This window comes from Microtus pennsylvanicus, chromosome 10 (genome assembly GCF_037038515.1).
Source record: "Microtus pennsylvanicus isolate mMicPen1 chromosome 10, mMicPen1.hap1, whole genome shotgun sequence".
Lineage (NCBI taxonomy): Eukaryota > Metazoa > Chordata > Mammalia > Rodentia > Cricetidae > Microtus > Microtus pennsylvanicus.
Window position 1 is genome coordinate 92,631,095 of NC_134588.1, and position 13,999 is coordinate 92,645,093.

Here is a 13,999-nt window from a genome sequence, read left to right on the forward strand (position 1 = left end):
ATAAGTCAGTTATCTTCTACTCTAGGGTTCATTGAGGCATTCAGATAATGTTCTTACCAGGTTCCCACTTTCACATTCAGAATTCAACTGAAACTACTCTTTAGGATGTCAAGTGTCTGCTTTCTATTTCCTTTTGTATATACTTACATTTCTTTTTGAGAAGATCATTTTCCTAGTTTCTTAAGTTTAAAATTTAGTTGTTGAAAAGAAATTTTTGTCCATCATTTCTAATATATTTTTTTAATAAAATTGTCTTTTGAGTGGAACTCACTTGTCACAACAATCTCGTTGCTACTCATGATCTCTCATGACACAAACATCTGGGAGAAAGAAATTGCAAAAAATAAAAAGGTGATGACAAGGACTCTGTGTCACCCTACATATTGAATGTTGAAAAGAAAAAAATTTCCTTAACTATGCAGAGGAGTAATTTTCAGCCTACAGTGACAGAGAATACACGTGCTGAAGAAACGGGGCTAGGTTTCTCCTATGAACAGCTGGAAGAAGATTTGGCTGGAGCTATCATGTGTCATGTTTGTTATTCTGTTTTCCCTCATGCCATCTTTGTTCCCATGGCTAAATATTCACATCTGAAGACATTACCTACCCTACAGATCCATTTAATTGCCTTTTCCAACCCCTAAGAATACAGAGCAAGAACCACACAGAAGTTGCACAGTTCCCTTTACCCATGATCCTTAGCACTTGTATGTGTCATCTTCCATATCTTCACTAGAAAGTGACATCTATAGATTAACCAAATCACTGGGAATCAAGCATGGTGGGTAGTTCAGAGCCCATATACTGGTCAACATTCCTCATTGCTCTTAAGGTTCACAGATGAGAGACCTTCACAACTTTCTTGGTCTTTGTCATCTTGGAACACATCAACTGATATATGATTGCATAGTCATTCGTGAGATAGCGACCTTGGAAACAAGACCAGTGAGTGGTACCTTTCTTGATTGTTGATTGTAAAAGCAGCCCACATGATAGCTATACTTCATTAATACTTCTATGCTGTAGGGATCCACTTCTGTGTCATCCTATCATGAAGCTCTCCTATATTATATTACCCTTGAAGTAAACAATATCTGTCCATTCTATATAAGTTCATAGGCTTAGTTTATATTTCATATATCAACAACTATCACCATCATAATTTTGAGGATGCATCCTCCATCTTTCTATAGTTCTCGTCTTGTACAGTTATGACATTATTGGCTAGTGTAAGCCCAAATAGATGAATTAAATATAAAAGAAGCCTTCTATTTAATGCCTGCATGATCATCACTCAGCTGTAGATCCTTATTGTTTACTGATTCAGGTACACAGAGGCCAATGATACCACATACGGAGCTGTGGACAGAAGGATTTCTTAATAAATTGACTAATTTCATCAGGGGACCTTTAGTCTGGGGCAATGTTTTTCCTGCTCACAAACGTGTTTTATCTCACAAGAGGACAAAATAGAGAGCTTTGTTGTAAATTGGCCGAAGCACTTAGGCTGTTATACTGGAGCTCCCCAAAGAGGGCAGAAGCTAGGATTTCTACTCTGCTGCTCATTCCCACCACACAGCAGCTCTTGAGAAGTGCTTTGATGACTTATCCTTAGAGGTGAGCATTGCGATTGAAAGTTCTCCTGACTCTCATTTCACCTGGCCTTTCAGCACTTGACTTTGGTCTTTGAGTGGCGCTGGCCTTGTGGTGATGATGGCAGGAATAACTTCAGTTAAGGAATCCCAGGAACAATCTGAGTCTCTCCGTTCCATTATTTGACCCTTAATGGGCATTTCAAAAAGTGTTCCTTACCATTTGATGGTTGAAAAATAAAGACTATCAGCAAAGAAAGGCTCTTGTTTCCAGGAACTCATTCTAGCTGACCACTCAGATTGTGTGTACTTAGGTGGAGGACACTTTACTAATGTCAGAGGAAACCGATCTTTTAAAAACCACGTTTTTCTTGTAATCTTGATGCTGCTACAGTGAAGAGTACTTCTCTCAGGAAATGGCACCTGCGTCCTAGGTGTTCTTGTCTTTGCTATTGAAAGCTTTAGAGAGTGATTGTATTCCATGGAGGAATCATGGTAAATGTTCGGGTCAGTAGTGGCTAATTGTGTGCAAATAGCTTTGAGTGCTCTACTGTAAATGTCAACCATAATTTTCAGTGACTCAAATATCCTAAATGTCCTTCTGTTTCCTCTGGGTGGATAGCTGGGAATGGGGTGGGAAAGGGAGGTTGAAAGTTTGTTTTCATCATGTATTCTTTTCTGGACAGACATTTTCTAAAATGTCCCTTAATCTTATTTTTTTCTCAAGTAGGTAATTATGTATGTGATTAAGACAATTTTGGGTATGTCTAGTGTGAGATAGAAGATACATTGTGATAGTCACTTACATGGTTGGGGGATATATCAGTTCATGTCAATTCTTTTTACTTTTTCCTTTCATGTTTTTACATTCGCGAAAGAATGCTGAGACATACTTTTTGGCCACATGTGTTTTTATTTTCTGCCAATCAGCTATTAGAGGTTAAAGGTCATATGAACAAGGCATCTCCTTCTGGATTCTCTTACTCAGCAGAATGGGCCATAGACTTTAGATGTCAATGTCTTGATGAGAATCGATATCTAATGTACCTTTGCTTAGGTAATATATAACTAATGTACCTTTATAGGTAACTCTGAACATTAGGGTCCTAGTGGATTTTGGAACCAATTATTACCATTTGAGAATTTTCTGAAACCAAACAGTAAATACTGCAATTTCATGTACCATGTAAATATTTTCCAATTTCGGAATCAGGTTTTCAAAGAAATCTCTGATTTACCAAAGTCAAATATTTATTGCTCTCTAATAGGGTTTTGTAACACTGCTTTGTCAAAAATCCACAGTAAGAAATATATTTCATATTTCAATGGTGTATGTACTCATACCCCTACACATCTTTCCATATTTAAATGAAAATGATAATAAAACAATGCAAAGAAAGTTTCTAGAATGGCTGAGAATGATGATTAGTCTATGAGACTGAATAGGAGCGACTAGAGTAGAAAGTGATGGGAAATATATTTGAAGTGGTTCAGCTCCAGAGGTGATGATAACGGTAGGACTATCTCCTCTTCCTTTTTCTTCTTTCTTCTCTTTTGTTTCCCATTATTCTTCTTTCTTCCTTCTTCTCCTCTTTTTTATTTATCATTGCCAATGCAATAATTATCATTTTTATTATCAGAACCATTATCAACATTATTACCATCATCATCATCATCATCACATCATCATCATCATCATCATCATCATCACTAGTAGTATCAGCAACAACAGCAGCAGCAGCAGTAGCAGCAACAGCATCAATTACTTTCTCCTTGTCTATTCTCTACCTCACCCAGACAAGACTGGTCATTCCATCTTTTCTTCTATAGTACTTTGAGAGTACCTTTGATATTTCATCCTTGTGTAATTATTTCTATTTCAAAGATAGGTGTCTTTCTTTAGTAGAAATATTTATTTTATTTTTACCCAAAATACAAGTTGCTGACTATTTATGTCACTCACTATTAAATTATGATTTGGATACAAAGTATCATCCCAAATGGTTCATGTGTTGAAGGTTTGGTATTCTACTCATGAAGCTATTGAAAAGGCATTGGATCAAGAGAGGACTGATATTTATCAATGGAACCCCTTGATGCAATCTTAGTGAAATAGAATATTAGAAGTTAGGGGTTATTAGGAGGCCAGACTGGCCATTGTTGTACCTCATATTTGTTCATGGATGTGTAGGAATGATGATTACATTTCTTTTCATGTATCCTGTATAACAACTTTTAACACTCTGAAAACTAGCCAGTAGGGATGAAGCTTTGTTTTTTATCAGCCTGATTTCTCTATGTTCTGGCTCAAGTATGCGGTGTCTTCAGCCATGAAGTCTTACCATCACATTCTGGAGGGTAACCAAGTGCAACGACAATAGCTTATAGTGTTTGGGAGTATATAGGATTCTGCTGACAAATAACTCAAAAAAGAGGCAACCTATTCCTGGTACTATACTCTCTATTTGATAACCTATGATATACAGGTAAAACATTCTTCCTGCCATCTCCCCCTGTTATATGGCAATTCTAATGTGTATTTATTTTAGGAATCTTCTACACTAATAGGTTTTCACACAGTGCTTCCAAAGGTCTTTGGTGTTAGTTACCACCACCTCATACTTCTCCTTCTACCTGTATCCCCATCCTTTATCTCACAGAATCTTTCTCCTTCTGTTATTCTTCAGTATCCCTTCAGATGACCTGTATTGTATCTTTCTACCCTCAAATCACCTCCCTATGATCTTTATTAATTTCCTATCTTCTATGGGCACTTCAACATAAATAAGCATATCTAATGAATCAAACCTAGTGTCTACACATGAGAAAAAACATGTGTTTGTCTTTCTGGGTCTGAGTTACCACAATGAGAATGATTTTTTCCAGCACCATCCATTTACATGCAAAGTTCCTTTTCTTAATGGCTGAATAATATTCCATACTGTACATGTTCATTTCCATCATCCATTCATTGGTTAATGGGCATCTAAGTGGTTTCTGTTTCCTGGTTATCATGTGTAGAGCAAGAATGAACATGGATCAGCAAGTATCTCAATAATGGGATACCCAAATCAATTGGATCAAAGTCCAAAATATAGTATAGCTAGATTGCACAATAGATCTAGTTTTAACCTTTGAGGACCCTCCACAGTGATTTCCATAGAGGCTGTACCAGTCTGCACTTCCACTAGCTGTGACTAAGTGTTCGCTTTACCCCACATCCACCCCAGCATTTGCTGTCATTTTATTTAATTTCAACCATTCAGACTAGGGTAATATGAAATCGTAAAGTAGTTTCAATTTGCATTTCTCTGATGGCTAATAATGTTTAACATTAAAAAAAACCTCTCTGTCATTTGTGTTTCATCTGCTGAGAGCTCTGTTTATTTCCATGCCCCAATTTTAAATTGAGTTGTTTGTTTTCTTGATGTTTAGTTTTATTCCAATTCCTTATGTATCCTAGATACTAACCTTCTGTCAGATGTATAGCTGGTAAAAATTTCCCCGTTATTAAGGCTGCCTCTTCACTCTAATGATGGCATTCTTTTCTGTACAGAAGTTTTTATAGTCATAAGAGTCCCCATTTTTCATTTCTTGATCTTAATGCCTATGCTTATGGAGTCCTGTTTAGAAAGTCCCTTCATGTATTTATGAGTTGAAGTGTATTCCCTACTTTTCCTGTAACAGATTCAGGGAGTTGGGTCTTATGTTTAAATCCTTGATCTATTTATATTTGAGTTTTATGTAGAATGATAAATAAGGATCTAGTTCTATTCTATGAATAGCTACCAAGTTTGATCAGTTGTTGAAGATTCTCTCTTTAATTGTTGACCTCTTTGTAAAAAAAATCAGATGGCTTCCAAAGCCACAGAGAAGCCCCGTTTAAAAAAATAAAAAAAAATCAAATGGCTGTATGAATGTGGTCGTACATGTGCATCCTCTCTTCTTGACCAATAGATCTGTTTTTATGCCAATATTATGCTGGTTTTATTAGTTATCTCCGCAATATTACTTGAAATTAGGGATGGTGTGATCTCTAGTAGTATTCTTATTGTTCAGGATTATCTTAGCTATTCTGGGTCTTCTGGGTTTCCATATGAAATTTAAGATTTATTTTTCAATTTCTGTTAATAATTACCTCAGGGGTTTATGAAAGATTGCATTGAATTTGTGGATTGTTTTTGGAAGACTGACCAAATTCATTATCTGAATCTTACCAATCCAGAACATGGGAGCTCTTTTCATCTTCTAGTATCTTACTAACCTTCTCCATTTCGTAGCCTAAAGTTGTTGTTGTACAATTTTCTTCCTTGGTTAGACGTATTCCTATGCATTTTAGTTTTTTGAAGCTGTTACAAACGGGATTTTTTTGATTTTTTTCCTTTTTATGTATGTATATATAGGAAGACTATTAATCTTTTTTGACAATTCACCAATAGTCTTTATTGGAACATAGTATTGGAGTATAAGGGCAGAGCAGGAAGACCTCAAAGTGGTTGCTCACCTAGGGTTGGGGGGGGGGCTTTTGAAATTTATCACATTCCTGTTGGGCGTGTCAACTAATGTCATTGTGCATGTGCAACCATAATGTTCAGATTTAGTGAGTGTGGCGTCCCTATCATATATAGAAGGCAATGTCTCACAGCAGATGTCCTGGTCCTCTGGTACTTACAGTATTTCTGGATCTTCCCCCAAGATTTTCTTTGTGAGTTAATTTTGTAACCTATTTGTATGTGTTTATCAGCTTTAGAAGTTTCCTGGCATTTTTTAGGGTCTTTTGAGTATAGAATCAGATCATCTACAAATTAAGGTCCTTTGTCTTCTTTTCCTATTTATATTTCCTTCATCTCCCTCACTTGCCTTATTGCCCTAGCTAAGACTTCAAACACTAAACAGGAATGGAGAGAGTGAACAACGTGACTTGTTCCTTATTTTGGTTGAAATGCCTTCTTTTTCTCCATTTAGGATAATACTTGCTTACTATATATTTTCTTTATTATGTTGAGGTGGATATATCTGTTGTATGATTAGATGACTTTTATCATAAAGGGATGTTGGATTTTTTGAGAACCTTTTCTAATCTTAATAAGATGATGGTGTGGCTTCTTCTCTTCAATGTGTTTATGTGGTAGATTACATTTTTTGATTTACATATATTAAACTATCCTTGTATTTCTGGTATGAATCTATTTTGAACATGGCAGATGATATTTTGATGAGATCTTGAACTTGGTTTGCAGGTTTTCTGTTGAGAATTTTTGCATCTATGTTCATTAGTGAGACTTTAACCTTTTGGTGAGTTTTATCTGGTTTTAGTAATACTTCTTTTATACAATAATTTGTATGTTTTCCCTTCTTTTCTATTTTATTCACTGATTGAAGAGGTTAGTTCCTTTTTGAAGGTCTGACATAATTCTGTGTTGAATCTACCTGTTCATAAGTTTTTTATGTTGGGAAATTTCTATTTCACTGGCTGCTATGGTTCTATTTAAATTATTTATTTCTTTTTTCTTTCTTTATTATTTTTATTGATCTTTACACTTTTCTCTTAAAGTATTTATTTCATCTGATTTAGCTTTGTTATATCAAATGTATTAGGATATTTGTCCATTTCTTTTAGATTTTTTTTCCAGTAGTGGAATATAGGTTTTTATAGTGTGTCCTGATTGTCTCAATTTCCTCTGTTACAATGTCTTATTATTTTTCTCTAATCTTATTAATTCAGGCTTACTTTTCTCTTTTTGTTAATGGAAATAAGTTTGTGAATTTTGTTAATATTTTCAAAGAAACAACTGTACTTTTCAGTGATTTTTGTGTGCCTGTTTTGCTGTCATTATTGATTTTATCCCTGGTTTTTCTTATGTATTTCTGTCTCCTTTTTGGTGTACTGTTTGTTCTTATTTTTCCAAGTCCTTCAGGTATGTCATTAAGCTATTAATTTGCAATTCTTATTTTTCTTAAATCTAGGCACCTAGGGCTATAAACTTTCCTTGTAGAACTGCCTTCATTGTGTTCCACCAATTTCGGTCCCCCCCACCTCTCTCTTCATTTTCTTTACATTCTATAAATTTCAGAACTTCCTTTTTGATTTCTTCCTTGAACTAATTATTATTTGGCAGTGTGTTATTTAGCTTCCACGAGTCCGTGGCTTTCTTTAGTTTTTATTGCTATTGACATTTAGTTTTATTCCTCTGTACTCAGATAAAATGCAGGATATGATGTCAGTGTTTCTATATTTGTTGAGACTTGCTTTGTGTCCTAATACGTGGTCAGTTTTGAAGAAATTTCCATGGGATGCTGAAAAGAAAGTGTATTTTTCAATGTTTGAGTGAAGTGCTCTGTAGATAACTGTTAGGTCCATCTGTTTTATGATATCATTTAACTTCAATGATTTTCTGCTCAGTTTTTTGCCATATTGGCCTGTCTATTGGTGAGAGCAGCGTATTAAGACACTCACCGTCACTGGGTTGGGATTAATTGGTGGTTTTAGATTTTAATGGTATTTGTTTTATGAAATTGAGTGCATCTATGTTTAATGAATATGTGTTTAAAATTCTAATATCCTCTTGGTGGGGTTTTCCTTTCATAATTATGAAGTGTCCCTCTTTATTTCTTCTTACTATGTTGGTTTGAATTTTATTTTGGCAAATTTTAGTATAGATATGGCTTCTTAGTTCCATTTGCTTGGAATACATTTTTCCATCCTTTTACTCTAAGGTGGTATCTATTGTTAATGGAGATGTAATTCTTGGAGGAAGCAAAAAAAATATGGTTCTTGTTTTCTAATCCTTCTAATCCACTTAGTCTCTCTCTCTTTAATAGGAAATTGAGTCCATTAATATTGAGTTATTGGCAAAAGATTATAGTTTTGGCTTGGTTTAGTATGGTCTGGTATCTATGGTCTTTCAGGATTTGTATAACATAGATCCAATTCCTTTTGGCTTTTAAAGTCTCAACTGAAAGCCAGGTATTAATCTGATGGGGCTTGGGTCCCATCATATGACTTGGGTATGTCTCTTTCTTTCTTTCTTGCAGCTTTCAATATCCTTTTCTTGTTCTGTAATTTAACATTTTGATTATTACATGATGTGAGCAGCTTATTTTCTGTTCCTGTCTATGGTACTCTGTATGCTTCTTGCCCCTTGATGGAAACCTCTTTCCTTTGCTTCTAGAACATTTTTTTCTTCCTTTTTTTTAAAAATTGAAAATAGATTGCTCTCCCATACAATACATCCTGACCACATTTTCACCTCTCTCCACTTCTCCCAGCTGCCCCCCCCACCTCTTCTCTCCTCTAGATCCATGCCTCTGTCTCCCTTCAGAAAAGAGCAAGCCTCTAAGAGATGACATCCAAATATGACAAAAGAAGATACAGTAAGACAAAGCAAAAGCTCTCACACTAAGGCTGGACACAGCAACCTGAAGAAGGAAAAGAGTTCCAAAAACAGGCAAAAGAGTCAAAGACAAACCCACTCCTACAGTTAGGAGTTCCACAAAGGCACCAAGGAAACAGCCACAATTACATGCAGAGGACCTGGTACAGACTTCTGCCAGCCCTGAGCTTGCACTTCCATCTCTGTGAACCCAAATGCACCCTGCCTAGCTGATTCAGTGGACTGTGTTCTTCTGGTGTTCTCCATCCCCTCTGACTCCTACAATCTTTCTGATCCCCTCTTCTGTGGGATTTCCTGAACTCCAAGGGGAGTAACCCAGTAGAAACCTCCAATTTAGATTCTCTTTCTGCATAATGTCTGGCTGTGACTCTTTGCATCTACTCCCATTGCTGCCAAAACTTCTCTGATGGCTACTAGATAATACACTGATCTATGAGTATAACATAATATCATTAGAAATAATTTCACTAATTTTTTAAAAACCAGTCATGTTTGGTTCTATAGGTCATTGGCCTATTCAGTTTCTAGTTTATGGCCACCCAAGCAGCATCAACCATAGGCTCCGACCAAGGAAGTGGGCCTCAAGTTAAATCAGATATTGACTGGGCCACTCCCACAAGTTCTGTGCTGTCATTGCCCCAGCACACTTTGAAGGCAGGCTAGATTGTAGGTCAAAGGTTTTGTGGGAGTGTCCACATTTCTGTTTCAGTAGCCAGCGGAGTACCCTCCTATACCCGAGTCTAGAACACAGGGCTGAAGGCTCCAGGCAGGCACCAATTTGACCTTTCCATGGTCAATGAACTGCGTGGGTGTTGTCTTTGGCAATAGGGCCCCTCTTGTTAGTTTGTGGAGAACAACCCTCTGTCCTAGGATCAACTTGTTTTGTTTGAAGATCTCCATGAACCCTCTCAGCCAACAGCTCAACCCAATGCAACCCATTCCTACCACTGTGAGCCTTGCCTGGCTACAAAAGATAGCCAGTTCAGACTTTGTATCTCCTATTAGTAGGAGTAGCCACTAGGATCACCCCATGTGATCCCAGGAAGTTTCTACTGCACTAGGTTTCCACATTATTTTCCCAAATGACCATCCCCAAGTTCCAGCCAGTTCTCCCTGTGCTCTTTCCCTTCATCCCATCTTGTTTCCCGCCTGATCCTTCCTGCTTCTGTCCTCACCTACCCCCAGGACTCCTGTAAAATCTATTCTATTTCCCTTTCCCAAGGAGATCCACAGATTCTCCTCTAGAGCCTTTCTCTTTACCTAACCTCTCTGAGTCTGTGAGCTGTAGCTTGGTTATCATTTACTTAACAGCTAATATCCACTTATGAATGAATATATACCATATTTGTCTTTCTGGATCTGGGTTACCTAGCTCAGGATGATTTTTTTCTAGTTCCATACATTTGGCTAAAAATTTTATTATGTAATTTTTTCCACAGCTGAGTAATACTCCATTGTGTAAATGTTCCACATTTTCTTTATCTATTCTTCTGTCGAGGGACATCTATGTCATTTTCAGTTTCTGGCTAATACGAATAAAGCCACTATGAACATTGTTGAGCAAGTATCTTTGTTGTAGGATGGAGTGTCCTTTGAATACATGCTGAAAATGGTATAGCTGGATCTTGAGGTAGATCAATTCCATATTGATTTCCGTAGTGGTTGTACAAGTTTTCACTCCCACCAGCAATGAAGGAGTATTCCCCTTGCTCTACATTCTTGCTAACATGAGTTGTCACTGTGTTATTGATCTTAGTTATTCTAACTGTAAGGTGTAAGATGAAATCTCAAAGTAGTTTTGATTTGTATTTCCCTGATGGCTAAGGATGTTGAGCATTCTTTAAGTGTTTTTCTTTAAAGATTCTTCTGATAATACTCTGTTTAGATTGTACCCCATTTTAAAATTGGATTATTTGCTTTTTGATACCTTATTTCTTGAGTTCTTATACATTTTGGATATTAATCTTCTATTGGGTGTGGAGTGTGTATAAATATTCCCATTATTTTTTGTTTTGTTCTATTGAGGGTGTCCTTTGTCTTACAGAAGCTTTTCAGTTTCATGAGATCCCATTTATTAATCATAGATCTTAGTACCTGTTCAGGAAGTTGTCTCCTGTGTCAATTCATCCAAGGTTATTCCATACTCTTTCATCTATCAGTTTCAATGTATCTGATTTTATGTTGAGGTCTTCGATCTAGTTGGATTTGAGTTTTGTAAAGGGCGATAAGTACAGATCTTATTTACATTTTTCTACATGCAGATCTCCAGTTTGAGCAGCACAATTTGTTTAAGATAATTTCTTTCTTCTAGATTGTATTTCTGGCTTATTTATAAAAAACTCAGGTGTCAATAGGTGTGTGGATTTATGTCTTGGTTTTCAATTTGATTCCATTGGCCAATGTATATGTTTTTATGGCAGTACCATGCTGTTCTTAATTACTATAGTTTTGTAGTATTACCTGAAATCAATGTTGATACCTCCAGCAGTTCTTTTATTTTTCACTATTTTTTACTATCCTGGGATTTTTGTTTTTCATATGAAGTTGAGAATTATCCTTTCATGTTCGGTGAAAAATTGTTTTGTAATTTTGATGGAAATGGCATTAAATCTCAGATTGCTTTTGGTAGGATGGCCATTTTTACTATGTAATCCTATCAGTCCATGAGCATGGGAGATCTTTACATCTCCTGATAGCTTCTTCAATTTCTTTCTTCAAGGATTTGAAGTTTTTGTTATGCGTGTCTTTTACTTGCTTTGTTAGAGTTATTACAAGATACTTAATATTACTTGAGGTTATTGTAAAAGGTGTTGTTTCCCTGAATTCTTTCTCAGTCCATTTGCCATTTGTATATATGAGAGTTTCTAGTGTTTTGAGTTAATCTTGTATCCAGACACTTTGTTGAAAGTGTTTATCAGCTGTAGCAGTTCCCTGGTGGAATTTTAGGGTCACATATGTATATAATCATATCATCTGCAAATAACAATACTTTTATTTCTTCCTTTTCAATTTATATCTTCTTGATATCCTTCAGTTGTCTTATTTCTCTAGCTAAAATTTCACATACTATATTGAATGGATATGGAGAGAGTAGACAGCCTTTTCTTATTCCTGATTTTAGTGGAATTGCTTTGATTTTTCCCTATTTAATTTCATGTTGGCTATAGGCTCTCTGAAAATTGCCTTTATTATGTTTAGATATGTCTCTTCTATCCCTCTCTCCAGAACTTATGTCAAAGGCCTTTTCTGCATCTATTAAGATGATCATGTGTTTTTTTTCTTTCAGTTTGATTATATGGTGGATTACATTTATTGATTTTATTATATTGAACCATCCCTGCATCTTTGGAGTGAAACTTACTTGATCATGGTGGATGATTTTTTTTGATGTATTTTTGGATTTTGTTTGCAAGTATTTTGTTGTATATTTTTGGATCTATGTTCATAAAGGAATTTGGGCCGTAATTCTCTTTCTTTGTTGAATCTTTATGTGGTTTGAGTATCAGGGTAACTGTGAACTCATAAAATGAGATGGGCAATGTTCCTTCTGTTCCTATTATGTGGAATAATAATAATTGGCATTAACTCTTCCTTGAAAGTCTGGTAGAATTCTTCAGTAATCCATTTGGCTATGAGAATCTTTTTTGGTTTGGAGATTTTTAATGACTACTTCTCTTTCCTTAGGGGTTATAGGCCTATCTAAACTGCTTATCTGCTCTTCATTTAATTTTGTTAGTAATGTCTATTGAAAAAAATTATCCACTTTTTCTTTTAGATTTTCCAGTTTGGAGGATTATAGGTTTTTAACACATGTCTTTCTGCTTCTCTGGATTTATCATCTGTTGTTATGTCCCTGCTTTTGTTTCTGATTTTGTTTATTTAGATAGTTTCTCTAAGTCTTTTAGTTAGTTTGTATTAGGGTTTGTCTATCTTGTTATTTTTTTAAAAACCAACTGTTTTCGTTATATCGATTCTTTATATCATTCTTTTTGTTTCAATTTTTTTATTTTAATTTATCTTTTTTATTGAGAAAAGGAAGAAACAAAACAAGTTTCCACCTCCTCCCAGCCTCCCATTTCCCTCCCCCTCCTCCCACCCTTCTCCCCCTCCTCCCACTCCTCTCCCTCTCCCTCTCCAGTCCAAAGAACAGTCAGGGTTCCCTGCCCTGTGGTAAGTCCTAGGTCCTCCCCCCTCTGTCCATATCTAGGAAGGTGAACATCCAAACTGGCTAGGCTCCCACAAAGCCAGCACATTGCGTAGGATCAAAACCCCGTGCCATTGTCCTTGGCTTTCAGCCCCCAGTTTATTTTTTTTTTTTTGTCATCCACTCTTCTTGGATGCTCTTGCTTCTTTTTTATTCTAGAGCTTTGAAGGCATGTTGTTAAGTCCATAGTATGAGATCTCTCCAGATTTAATTCGTGCTGGTCTGATAGGATGCTGGGGTTATTTCAGTTTTCTTGTCTCTGTGGAGAATTGCTTTGTGACCAAGTATGTAGTCAGTTTTAGAGAAGGTTCCATGGAGGTGCTGAGAACAAGGTATTTTTTTTTTTTGTGTGTGTGTGTGTGTGTGTGTGTGTGTATTTGGGTGAAATGTTCTGTAAATATCTGTTAGGTTCATTTGATTTATAATTTCTGTTAACTCTAGTGTTTCTCTATTTAGGTTTTGTCTGGATGTACTGTCCTTTGGTGAGAGTGGGATAATGAAGTCTCCATCAGTGTGAGGGTCAATGTGTGATTTAAGTTATAATAGTTTCTTTTACAAGGGTGAGTTCACTTGTGTTTGGGGCATCGATAATCAGAATTGAAATTTCATCTTGGACTTTTTAATGATGAGTATGAAGTGTTCTTCCCTTTCTCTTTTGTTTAGTTTTTTTGAAGTTTGTTTTGTTAGATATTAAAATGGGCTTGCTTCTTAGATTCATTTGCTCAGAATATCTTTTTCTAACCTTTCAAGTGTGTCTCTTGGATGCAGCAGAAGAATGGATCCTGTATTCGGATCCACTCTGTTAATAT